This window comes from Cervus canadensis, chromosome 8, assembly GCF_019320065.1.
Source record: "Cervus canadensis isolate Bull #8, Minnesota chromosome 8, ASM1932006v1, whole genome shotgun sequence".
In the NCBI taxonomy this organism is placed as follows: Eukaryota; Metazoa; Chordata; class Mammalia; order Artiodactyla; family Cervidae; genus Cervus; species Cervus canadensis.
Genome location: NC_057393.1, coordinates 9,367,394 through 9,379,437, shown reverse-complemented (window position 1 = coordinate 9,379,437; position 12,044 = coordinate 9,367,394).

Sequence of the window (12,044 nt, the reverse complement as noted above, 5' to 3'; positions counted from 1 at the left end):
CTTCTCTTGGCTTCAGGTTATTTTTCCTAGTCTTATTTTTGCTTTACTCCAGATTCTTCATTTAGTTTTCTTCTTCTTTTTCATCTTTTTGAAATTTGTGTGCATTTTTATGTCAGCTTTAAGTTGTTTTTTTTTTTTTCCTGGAAAAAGGTGACATGAACAAAAAAAATAAATAATACATTGGATTCACCCAGCTTGAGGAATCATCTTGATGAGTAATATTATATTGGAGTATTTGGTTGGTAAAACACTTCCTTCCATTTCCTAGAGCTAGACACCTGCTCCAGAAGGTATGTTCTCTGCCCGAAGACTGTGATGGGACATCCCTGGTGACACAGTGGATAAGAATCCACTTACCAACGCAGGTGACGTGGGTTTGATCCCTGGTCTGGGAAGACTCCACATACCATGGGGCAGCTAAGCCTGTGCATCGCCCCTACTGAGCCCACGTGCCTTAGGGCCCATGCTCGGCAACAGAGAGTAGCCCCTGCTTGCCCCAACTAGAGAAAGCCTGCACACAGCAATGAAGACCCAGCACAACCAAAACTCAATAAATAAACACAATATAAGATGAAGAAGACTGTTGTATCCCAAGGCTCAGAAGAGAGAATTCATTGAGATTATGAGATAATTTGTTACTGTCAGTCAATGATCTAAGCAGAGAGAAAATACCCATTAAGGAAGCAATAATTTGAAGAGCATTGGATGTCAGTGAGTACTTCAAAGTTCAGCAAGTATTTTGGTCCAAGGCATCACGCTAGGCAACAAAGTCAGCGATATTATAAGCAGGGTATAAATAATAAAAAGAGAAGTCTTGTCCTCAGAGAGTTTACAAACTAATGGGGAAAATGAGACGAAAACACTAGCAAGTACAATGCGGAATGTTTTGAGTGATGTAAGAGTGGACAGGTGGGCACTGAGGGAATTTGAGAATGCAATTGAGAAGGGAAGTGAAAGTCGCTCAGTCGTGTCTGATTCTTTGCGACCCCATGGATTATACAATCCATGGAATTCTCCAGGCCAGAATACTTGAGTGGGTAGCCTTTCCCTTCTCAGGAGGATCTTCCCAACCCAGGGATCAAACCCAGGTCTCCCACATTGCAGCTGGATTCTTTACCAGCTGAGCTGCAAGGGAAGCAGTTGAGAAGAGAAAACTCAAAACAGAAGGAGGAGGGGTAGATGTGGCATTGAAAGATGAGCAGATGTCAGCAGCTTCTTCTACTAGGAACTATCACCTGCAGAAGAAACGATGTCTTCATTGACATATAGGGCTCCCAGTGGCCTCTCTCTCCTGTTTAAGGGCTAGAAGGTCCACCTGCATAGCCAGACATCAGGACACAATTTGTCTTTTTTTCTTCTCTCTGATTTCACCTCCCAATGGTTCCATGAAATGCCTCTAGTAATAGAATCACCCTTTCCCCATAGCAGATACACACCAAACACCACAACAAAAAGCCGGCCAGTCCAAGCCTGAAAAGAGCATCAGGTTGCAGTGCCCGCCCCGCCACCACCCTCAGAGGAGACTTGAGAACATATAAAGCCGAATCTCCATGTTTCCCCGGAGCTGGAAGCCTTCCCAACATGGACCGCCCAGTCCTCCTCCTCTGGCTGCTGCTCTTCCAGACTATTATGCTACAAGAAGCAGGTACCAGAGCTGATGCCCCCAGGCTGTTTTGCTCCTGCCTTGTTCCAAGCTTGAAAGGGAAAGGATGGTTATTTGCACACAGTTCACCAGCACACTAGAAGAAAGCTTAGCGTTAAATCCAGACAAATAGAACTTTACTGTTTAACCCAATCCAACCACCATTGAGATGTTGCTGGAATAATAACCAATGCATAATCAGGATTGATTAAGGGAAGTTGCATCAAATCTTTTCCCTAAGATTTTTTTTTCCCCCCGTGGACAAGGCACTGGCCAATTTTTCGTTAAGTCCACAGCTCTATTTTTAGGATTTGGGGAGAAATAGATAAAGGAGGAATACTTATCTGCAGGATAGTTAAATAGGAGTTTTGAAAATGTTCTTTGGCTTCTGTATTGATATTTACTGCTTTGTTGTTGTTGTTGTTTAGTCATTATGTCATGTCCAACCTTTTTGCAACACCATGGTCTATAGCCTTCCAGGCTCCTCTGTCCATTGGATTTCCCAGGCAAGAATACTGGAGGGGGTTACCATCTCCTTTTCCAGGGGATCGAACCCCGGGCTCCTGCTTGGCAGACATATTCTTTACCACTGAGCCACCAGGGAAGCCCTATTTAGCACTAGAGGTACTGAATTATTGCCATGAATTCTTTACTGTTGCTGAATGGAGTTAAAAATATAAAGTAAAATAATATCTTGGCCTGAAGTATTGGACATGGCATGAAATTATCTGGACTACTAGACTCGTGAAGTCTTCTAATCTGAAAACCTGTACCTTTCCAAATCAATTTTACTTTCTTAGTCTTAATCTGTATTCCACATCTAGCCCTCTTCAAGAAATTTTAATTTACTTTAGAATTAAAGTAGTTTAAAATATCTATATTATTTGAATTATTTCAAATATTTCAATTATCTATATAATTTCAATCATTATTTTGTGGCTCTGGGGAGAAATATTAAAGTCCTTTACTACTTAGCTTTCCCATTTATACTAACAAATGGAAATTTGGAAATACTCTCGACCAGCTAATAGCTTGAATATAATTTTCATTAACTTTAAAGAAAAACATAACCCCAACCACAGAATAATGTTTGATTGTAAAGTTTATACTCTTTTTTTATTCTTCAAGTAATTGTACAGATATGTTTGTGTCAGACACTAAAACATTATTTATTAAAACACACTAGTGTGTTAAGAGATTAAGTGAGTTTTTTAATCCTTTGGGGTTCTGGGCCTTATTTCTCGTGTATATGTCTGAGGAGGTATGAGTCTGGGAATGCAGCTTATTTAAAGCCAGAAGGGTCTGCATAATTCTGTACTCCTGGCCATCTGAACTTAGAGTTTTTTCACCACTCCATGCTATTTGTTCTCCCGCAAAAAGGGGATAATTCATTGTATTGTTGGGGAGATTCAGTATTCATTGTATTGTTGTGTTGTGGGCTTCCCTTGTGGTTCAGCTGGTAAAGAATCTGCCTGCAATGTGGGAAACCTTGGTTCAATTTCTGGGTTGGGAAGATCCCCTAGAGAAGCAAAAGGCTACCCACTCCAGTATTCTGGCCTGGAGTAGACTCTATAGTCCATGGGGTTGCAAAGAATCAGACACGACTGAGCAATTTTCACTCACTCACTCCCTCATTGTTGGGGAGATTTAAAAAAATAATGTTTGTAAATTACTTGAAAGAGTGCCTCAGGTACAGAAAATGCTCATTCAAGATTAAATGTCAGTATAGAGGCTGTAAATTCTAAGTTGTGCATTGTAAGCTGATGAAAGATGACTATATAGATTATGAGATTTAGATTATAACACTTTACCATGATATTTCCATTCCCCAAGAAACCAAGAATTTCCTCTTTCAGTATTTCAGTGTAGGTTTCAGTTTAATTAACTGATTTAATATTATCAATATGCATAGCACCAAAAGAGTTCTTTTCTTCTAGCACATCAGTACTAAGCAGGTAGGTGTTCTGGAGATTCATGAACTAAACCCAACGTAGGTGGGAAAATGGGGCTTTCTGAAACATAACATATTTGGAAATTTCTGAGAAAATTCAATTCTTATTTGCTACAATTGTGGAGAAGATGATGCTGACTTTGATGGTGCTGAAAATAATGAAGTACGGGCTTTGAGAATACAGTTACAGGCAGGACTGAAAGTGACCTCTGGACCAGTCTGGAAGGAGGCTCAATGAGCTCTGCACCCAGGGCCTGACCTGACATATATTGCTACTCTTTGGAAGCAGAAGCGCGCTATGATTTAACGTGCCTGATTCAGATGCCCAAAGGATTTAGGATGGACATGAAGGGGGCAGGCGGAAGATGGAGAGACAACCCCCAGTCTGGGATAAGCAAGTTTAATAATTTCTGGGAACTGGAAAAAAATGCCATCTTAAAATCCGGTGATTTTCTTAAGACTGCATCTCAATAACTATTTAATAATGTGTTGAGAAAAGCAGAGAATGAGTCCCTGGGAATAAAGGTCAGCCTCAATTCTAACCCCATCCCCCACCTCCCACCACATTGAAAAACCAAGTATCTATGGAAAAAGTCACCCAAGGAGGGCTATTTGTTACATTGAATTGGGCACTGTGATAACCTGGCTTCTTTGGCGGCTCAGATGGTAAAGTATCTACCTGCAGTGTAAGAGATCTGGGTTTGAATTCTGGGTCGGGAAGATCCCTTAGAGAAGGCAACCCACTCCAGTATTCTTGCCAGGAAAATTCCATGGACAGAGGAGCCTGGCGGGCTACAGTCCATGGGATAACCTAGTTACAACAATATTCAACTCTTGTCTCCTTCTGCCTTATCTTGATTTCCTTGAAAACTGAAAACTCACCCCCAAAGGTCAGCGTTAGTTGTCACACTGAGGGTACACATTGTCACATTTATGGACCCATTTCTTAACATAGTCACTGACACAATAGCGGGCTCTCCATAAACAGTTTGAACAAATGAAGGAACCAACACGAGCAGGAATGCTTGCAAATCATTTCTATAAGCTCTACTGATATCTGCTTACTGGATCCTCTCAAAATAAAGACAGTAAGATTATGGGGTTGTTGCCCCTGTGTTGCTTCAAATCTAAGGAGATTTGAGAGGCTCAGTGGATCTTATAGACACGACTTGCCAGTATCCTTTACATCAGGGCCACCTTCTCCCAGACTCTCTGGCTCCTCCTTTATCTGTGCTCCCTCTTCCAAGCCTTTTACCTGGGCTTATCCTCTGCCCCAGGATGAGCACCTCACCCTACAGTTTGTAGGGAGGTGCTCCTGAGCCTCCAGGAGCACATGGATTAGTGGTCTGATACGGTCCTACAGGCTTTACCAGGCTCCTCGTGTGGACTGCTTAAGAGACTGGCAGACAATGGGGCCAGTGAGAGTCTCTGGGAACAACCACCCAGAAACACAACCGCAGTTCAGTGCAGTCCTCCTGGGTATCAGGAGGGATTTGGGGACCTGCAAGCCACTGGAGTTCGGTTGATATTAGGGTGATTCATGCGGAAAAGGTGAGGACAAAGGACAAATTGTTGACTGCCAGAGAAAGCAGGGCTACTTCTGAAAATATGATTGTTCCCTGTGTTGACTTCAGCTGATCAACACCATCCAAGTTAAATATTTTAACAAAATAGTCCCTAAAACCACCTTGCAAATGGAGTTTGGGAAGTTTTCATTCTCAGCCTGCTTAAACATCAAATCCCTTAATGGCTGAGTTGCTAATCACGCCCTTCCTTCACATGCACGGTGATTTATGATCCTGTCTAAGGACATTCCAAGACCACTTATCTTTCCCTGGTAGCGAAGATGTAGACTCAAATTTCACAGATATGTTTACATAACTGCAGATGCTCAAACCTGGAAGAGCAGGATTTTAGAAGAGTGAATAGAAACAAAATGTAAACAAAATTTAGTCCAGAGTAGGCTACAGGGGCTAGGAAAGGAAGAAAAAAAACAAAAAATCAAACCTCCTTCCTCTTCAGGCTATAATACCACATAATCCACATTTAGAATTTGGTTCCACTAGTAAGGAGTTGTGTGGTCACTTAACCTCTCACAGCCTCAACTTCCCCATTGATAAAACGAGAAGAGAGAGAGCACCCAGTTCACGGAGTTTCTGAAAAGGTTCTCTGGTGGGTCTAGTGGTTAAGATTCCAGGCCTTCACTGTGGTGGCCTGGATTCAATCCCTGGTCCAGGAACCTAGATCTTGCAAGCTGCACAGTGTAGCCAAAAGAATAAAAAAGTAAATCATGGACAACTCTCAGCCCTGCGGCCAGCTCATCGAAGATGGTGATGTGCTCCACCCTCTCACTTAAAGCAAATTCCCTGAGTGGTCCTTGACTCTGCTTTCTCCCACAGCCTTCACCCAATCCTCCAGGAAATCGTGTTGGCTCTGCCAGAATCTAGTTACTTCCTACCATCCCACCTTCACTTACTGTCCCACCTTAGACGGGGCCCCCACCTCCTCTGCCTTGATTCCTCCAGTCACTGTGACTGGTCTCCTGGCTTCCACCCTGTTCTCCCAAGTCAGTTCCCAACACAGAAGCCAGAGTGATCCTCTGAAACTCAAGTCAGATCATGTCAATCTCCTGCTCCAAGCCCTGCAAATCTTCCTCGTCTCACTCAGGTCAGAGGCCAACAAAGCCCTCAAAGGCCTGCTCCCTGGTTACCATCACCACCTCTTTCCATTCCTTCTCATGCTTCTCTGTTCAGGATCCTCAGTCCTTCCATTGCCCCCCGGGAACATGGTGGGCAGGCCGGGGTGGGGGGCTTTGCCCTGGACACTCCCTCTGTCTGGCAGTCTTCCCCACATATCAGCAAGTCTTACTCCTTACCGCCTGCAAGTTTTTCTCAAATGTTAATTTCTCATAAGACCTACTCTGACCATCCTTTGATCATCCTAACCCTTAATTTCCACTCTTTTATTTCCTCAGCCACTTTTTAAATGCTATAATTCACTTACTTATCTTCTGTTGTGTTCATTGACTATCCCCCTCCTCTAGAATGTAAGCCCCACAAGGGCGGCTGTCTTGGTCTGCAATGTTCAATGATAAATACTGCTGCTGCTGCTAAGTCACTTCAGTCATGCCCTACTCTGCGACCCCATAGATGGAGGCCCACCAGGCTCCTCTGTCCCTGGGACTCTCCGGGCAAGAATACTGGAGTGGGTTGCTATTTCCTTCTTTATTATTTCCATGATAAATACTAAAAGCCTCTAATAGTCCTTGGCACAGAGCTGGTACACAATGCTAACCTTTGAATAAATGAATGTAGGTGTTCAATCAGTGTTAGCTGATTTTTTCCTTTTTTCTCTTATTTATTTAGTTGTGCCAGATCTTACTTGTGGCATGGAGAATCTTTTAAGTTGCAGCACGTGGGATCTAGTTTCTCAACCTGAGATCAAACCTGGGCCCCTTGAAATGGGAGTGCAGAGTCTCAGCCACTGGGTGACCAGAGAAGTCCCTGATTTTTTTCTTTTTTGGAAGCAAAACATTGAGATATTATTGGGAAGAACATCTAATATGTATTCCCCAATTCAAAATATTTTCTTTCACTCAGCCCTTATTTAAAAAGGGCTAATTGTTGTTCTCTCAGATACCTGATTGCCTCAAAATATTGCAATCATCATCAACCTCTATTGTCATTCTTTTCCAATTCCTATCTTTCATGGATAACCAAGCCACAGATTTTCAAGTGTATAATTATCACCTGAGAAGTTTGTTTAAATATGAGCCATAATCGCACAGGTCAGTAGGTCTAGGAAAAGGCCTAGGAATCAATATTTTAAACAGTTTCTCAGGCAATTCTGATAAAGACAGCTGGAGGATTAACTTAAGAAACATTGTCTTACATTTTGTTTGCTCTCCTCAATACACCTTGAGCTGCCATCACACACAGCCCAAGCCTTCAATGTTTCCTGGCTAGCATCCCAGCTAGACACTAGCATCATCTGCACGCCAGATTTCTCCCCGCCTTTGCCTCTCACTCACCTCTAGCTACCCTTGCACTGGGCTATGTCATGTCCTTTCTCTGATCAAGAACCCAAAATGTTGCCTCCACTGACACTTGAAAAGTCTGGACTTCTTTTCCGTGCATTCAAAATCCTAAAAAGTGAAAGCCTCCTATTTGTCCATCCTTGTGCCCACTCTTTATCCAACACAGCCACTGTTCTAGTTCAGATGGTTCCCTTTTGATTCCTCTATTAAAAAAGGCTCATACCAATTTATCCACTTCCTCTAAATTTAGCCAAACCATTCTGCAAGGCCTGCTTGACATCCCACCCCATTAATTCATTTACTAGTCAATTCAGGAGTGCCCAGCAGGTTCCAGACACTGTGCAGGGAGAATGGTCCCTTCCATCCAGGCTCACCAATCTGCTGGGGGGGATAAGACACGAACACAGGTAGCCCCAAGTTGGTTGCCAGCCAATGAGTTATTGAGACACTATCATCTGTTGTTGGATCCCCAGGGCTTGGCACATAGAAAGTACTCAGTGATGTTAAGCTTGAATGAACTAAGCATAAGTACTTTGGGAAGTTAGGTTTCCAGTTGAGGGAACTAGGAAATACTTTATAAGAGTTTCCAATTTGAGATCGGTCTTGCTTAGGATACCATGTTGATATGAGGGGGTTAAGACATTGCAGAGAATTTTGATAAGTTAGGAAAAGTCATATGGAGGTGGGCAGAAGGAGCTTCTTTCTGAGGGAAGGAGAACACCGTGTCAGTAGGTGAGAAGCTGAAAAGTAAGATGTGAATCTGATCATGGAGGGGTCTGAAATTGAGGCTAAGAACTTTGGGTTTTATCCAGCAGATGATGAAGATCCATAGTAGGCTGAGGGGTGACACCAGAGTAACTTTTCAGATGAGTAAACACTTAGTATGGACTAGAGTGAGGAGAGAATGAATGAGGGAAACTGGTTCCTTAAAAACGGATTATGGTGGTTCACACAAAAATTATTTTTAAAAGCCCTAAATAGAAGTGTCAGGCATGGGTTTGGATGGCAGGAATAGAAAGTCCACTTTCTTTTCTTCTTCTTCTTCTTCTTTTTTTTTTTTGAATGACTATCTGTAATCCAAGTCACCTGGCTGGGCTTTACCAGCACAATTACAGGGCTTCTTTGATAAAATGAGACAATGGGTGGAGAAAGTGCTTTGGAAAATGATAGTTTTGTGCAGACATAAGGGAAAATCATACCAGAGAAAGGGTAATTAGGAGAAAGACCTGGCCTGATGGTAGGAGATGGGAGATGTGGGAGGGAAAGAAGAGTCAAAGGAAAGAAGCGGGAGTGCCTGGGGGCATGAGACTGGGGAACTTCGTGACTAAATGTCCAGATTCTGGAACTCAAGTCCTGGCATTGCCTCTTATTAGCTGTGGGGTCTGGGAACATTACTTGACTTCTTTTTGCATCGACTTCCTAATCTGTTCAATAGGAATAGAAACAATAGAGTCGTTCTCAATAAGACATGGAAATTGCTTAGCCCCATGGCAAGCCCATAGTAGGTGCTGAATAAGGGTTAACTATTATTAACAACACCAACTTAGTTGACTTCCAGAAGTCTCTCCACCCCATGGGGAGTCCTCTCTTTGGTCTTCCAGCCCAGACCACACATCTAGTCACTGGGTTACATCCTGTCTGGTCTAGTGCTCAACCTATATAGTGAATATATAGATTTTTTTCCAGCCACAGGAACCAGGCTCTGTATGTCTGTATGGCCATAGAATCTTAGACTTGTCTAGTTTAAATGGACACCTGTGAATCTACTCAGACCTGACAGCATCACAGCCTTTGTCCTTGGGTGTGTCTACAGAACATGGTTGAAAGATGTGGCAGCTGACAGAGATGCTCAAGGTGCAAAAATCTATCAAAGGGACCACTTTGGAAGATATATCTTATTTGTTTGGTCAAAACAATGGTTAGGCCAAAGTTATTGTACCTAACCAGAAAGAGTTAGGAACCAGGGGGAAAAAAAGACTGCTTTCTTTTTGTTGACTGAGTGAGTGAGTGAGTGAAGTCGCTCAGTCGTGTCCGACTCTTTGCAACCCCATGGACTGTAGCCTACCAGGATCCTCAGTCCATGGAATTGTCCAGGCAAGAATACTGGAGTGGGTTGCCATTTCCTTCTCCAGGGGATCTTCCCGACCCAGGGATCGAACCCAGGTCTCCCGCATTGTAGGCAGACGCTTTACCGTCTGAGCTACCAGGGAGCAGCAGCTAAATAGTTCATCCTTTACCAAAGCTACCTTTAAAAGACAAATGCAAAATGTAAAATTAATTAATGTTAATTAAAAACCCAGCCAACAGAAAAATCTATGTTGAAGATGAAAATAGAAAAATAAATAAAAAGCAAAAAAGGGAGAAACAATTGTAAACAGGCAAACACAGGAGATATTAGAAAACATCCAGTTAAAACTAAGAAGCATGATTGAATTTACATGTAAAGTTTAAGTAAAGAAAATGCCTCCAGATTAACTACAAAATAGCTAAAGACATGTAATAAAATATACTGGTTGACAAAAAGTTGGAATAGCTGATGAAAATAGCTTATATCTATCACTTATTTGATGAAAAGTAATAGTTATAAGACCAGCTATACCCTGCAAGGAAAGAAAGTCATTTTCCAACTTGGCTGAATAACAGAATCACTTGGATTGATAAAAATTCAGATTCCCAGGTCCCACTCTGCTGAGCTTGTGAGTCAGAGGGATTGGAGTGGGGCCCAGGAAGCTGCTGTCCAATGCCAGACCATGATCTCTGCTGGGAAGTTATTTCTCTCTCCCTGTTCTGAAGACTCCGGTTCTAACATGGTTCATGCATCTCAGTTTATTCCAAGGGGGATGGCAGAGGACCCAGAGAAAAGCTGTGGAAGAGACTGTCTAAGAGAAGCTCCATGCCGGGCACACCTGCGGAGCAGAAAGACGGTGAGTCAAAGCCGGGTGGTGGCCTGGGCGGACAGGAATGAGGGAGGAAACAGCTTGGCCCTGCAGGGCAGAACATGCTGAAAGGTTGCTGCTGAACCACGAAAGATGCCGGGATTCTTGGCCTCCGGAGGAGAAGAATTCAATCTGGGGCCAGAGATTAGGCTTGATCACTCAGAGCTTTTGTGTAATAGAATTTTATTAAAGTATAAAAGAGATAGAGAAAGTTTCTGACATAGGCATCAGAAGGGTGCAGAAAGAGTGCCCCCTTGCTAGTGTTAGCAATAAAGCTATGTACCTTTTAATTAGCTATTACAATGAATCAAAAGAATGTCTGGAGGTTGTAAAGACCTTACTAGACCCACTTCCATAATTTACATTTTAAGATTACAGGATTAGCCAGAAGGTTTTTTTTTTTTCCAGAAACTGTCCTCAAGCAGGATTATTGTTATATAACCCTAAAGAATGTAGAGGGGGAAAAAAAAGTTTGTCCTTTCCTCCTCCTTGAAAATTACAAACCCCTCTCTCCTTGGGGACCCCTGGACTTCTTATCAACCTGCCTACGAATTGACTCTCTCAATGCCAAGAAGCCGGTAAGACCCCCTGGGGATGGGTAGTCCCCACCCTGCAGGGCAGGCTCTCTCCCCTGGAAATAAAGACACTCCATTATTACTTCTGCTCAACAAGACCTGCCCTCAGATCTTTATCTCATTTCTTGTTTCTTACACAGTAAAGATGCACGGTAAAGAGCACTCTGTTTCAGGTACTCTTACATATCGGGATATAGCATAATTGCCCCCCAAGAGCTTGTTGAGCATGCAAAACCACAGACCCCAGTCCCAGTCTTGGTGTGTGCTCCAGGGGTCCGGTTCCCCAGAGGTTGGAATGATGGGGGCTGGGTGAGGACCACACTTGGAGAAGCGCTGCTCTGTACCGCTGGGGAGTCCAACCTGCGGAGGGCCCTCGGTCAGCAGCCGGCCCTGGGAACTTTTATCAGTCTAGTCGCCTCTCTAATCATTCCTGGGTAAAGAGGAGATCAGAAAACTTGCAGCTCCTCAAGTGGCTATCAGTACCTGGACCTTTATGGATACTTGGTCCATTCACTTCTTAGAGGCAGACACTGTTATCAGCAACCGCGTTTGCAGACAAGCAGAGTGGTCCACTCTGCCCACATATGCTGCACAGCTACCGAGATGAGAAGCAAACCCAGAGTCCGCTGGGCGCTCTGAGGCCCCTCCCTACCTGCTCCTGGGGAGGTGGAGGCGCCAGCGAGGTGGTCCCAGCAAAGTACTGGGGAGAGGTGAAGGGCGGGAGCAAGCTGATGCGAGAGAGTCCCACTCTCTCCCAAAGAGGCACAGCCTGGGGCGGGGCGGGGCCGGGCACAGCGCCCCGGAGTAAAGCACAGCGCATGCGTCTATTGTGCAAGTGCTTTTTTTTTTTTCCTGGTACCCTCGGCTCCAGGCTGGCGATGACTCAGTGCCAAGCATCCTAGAA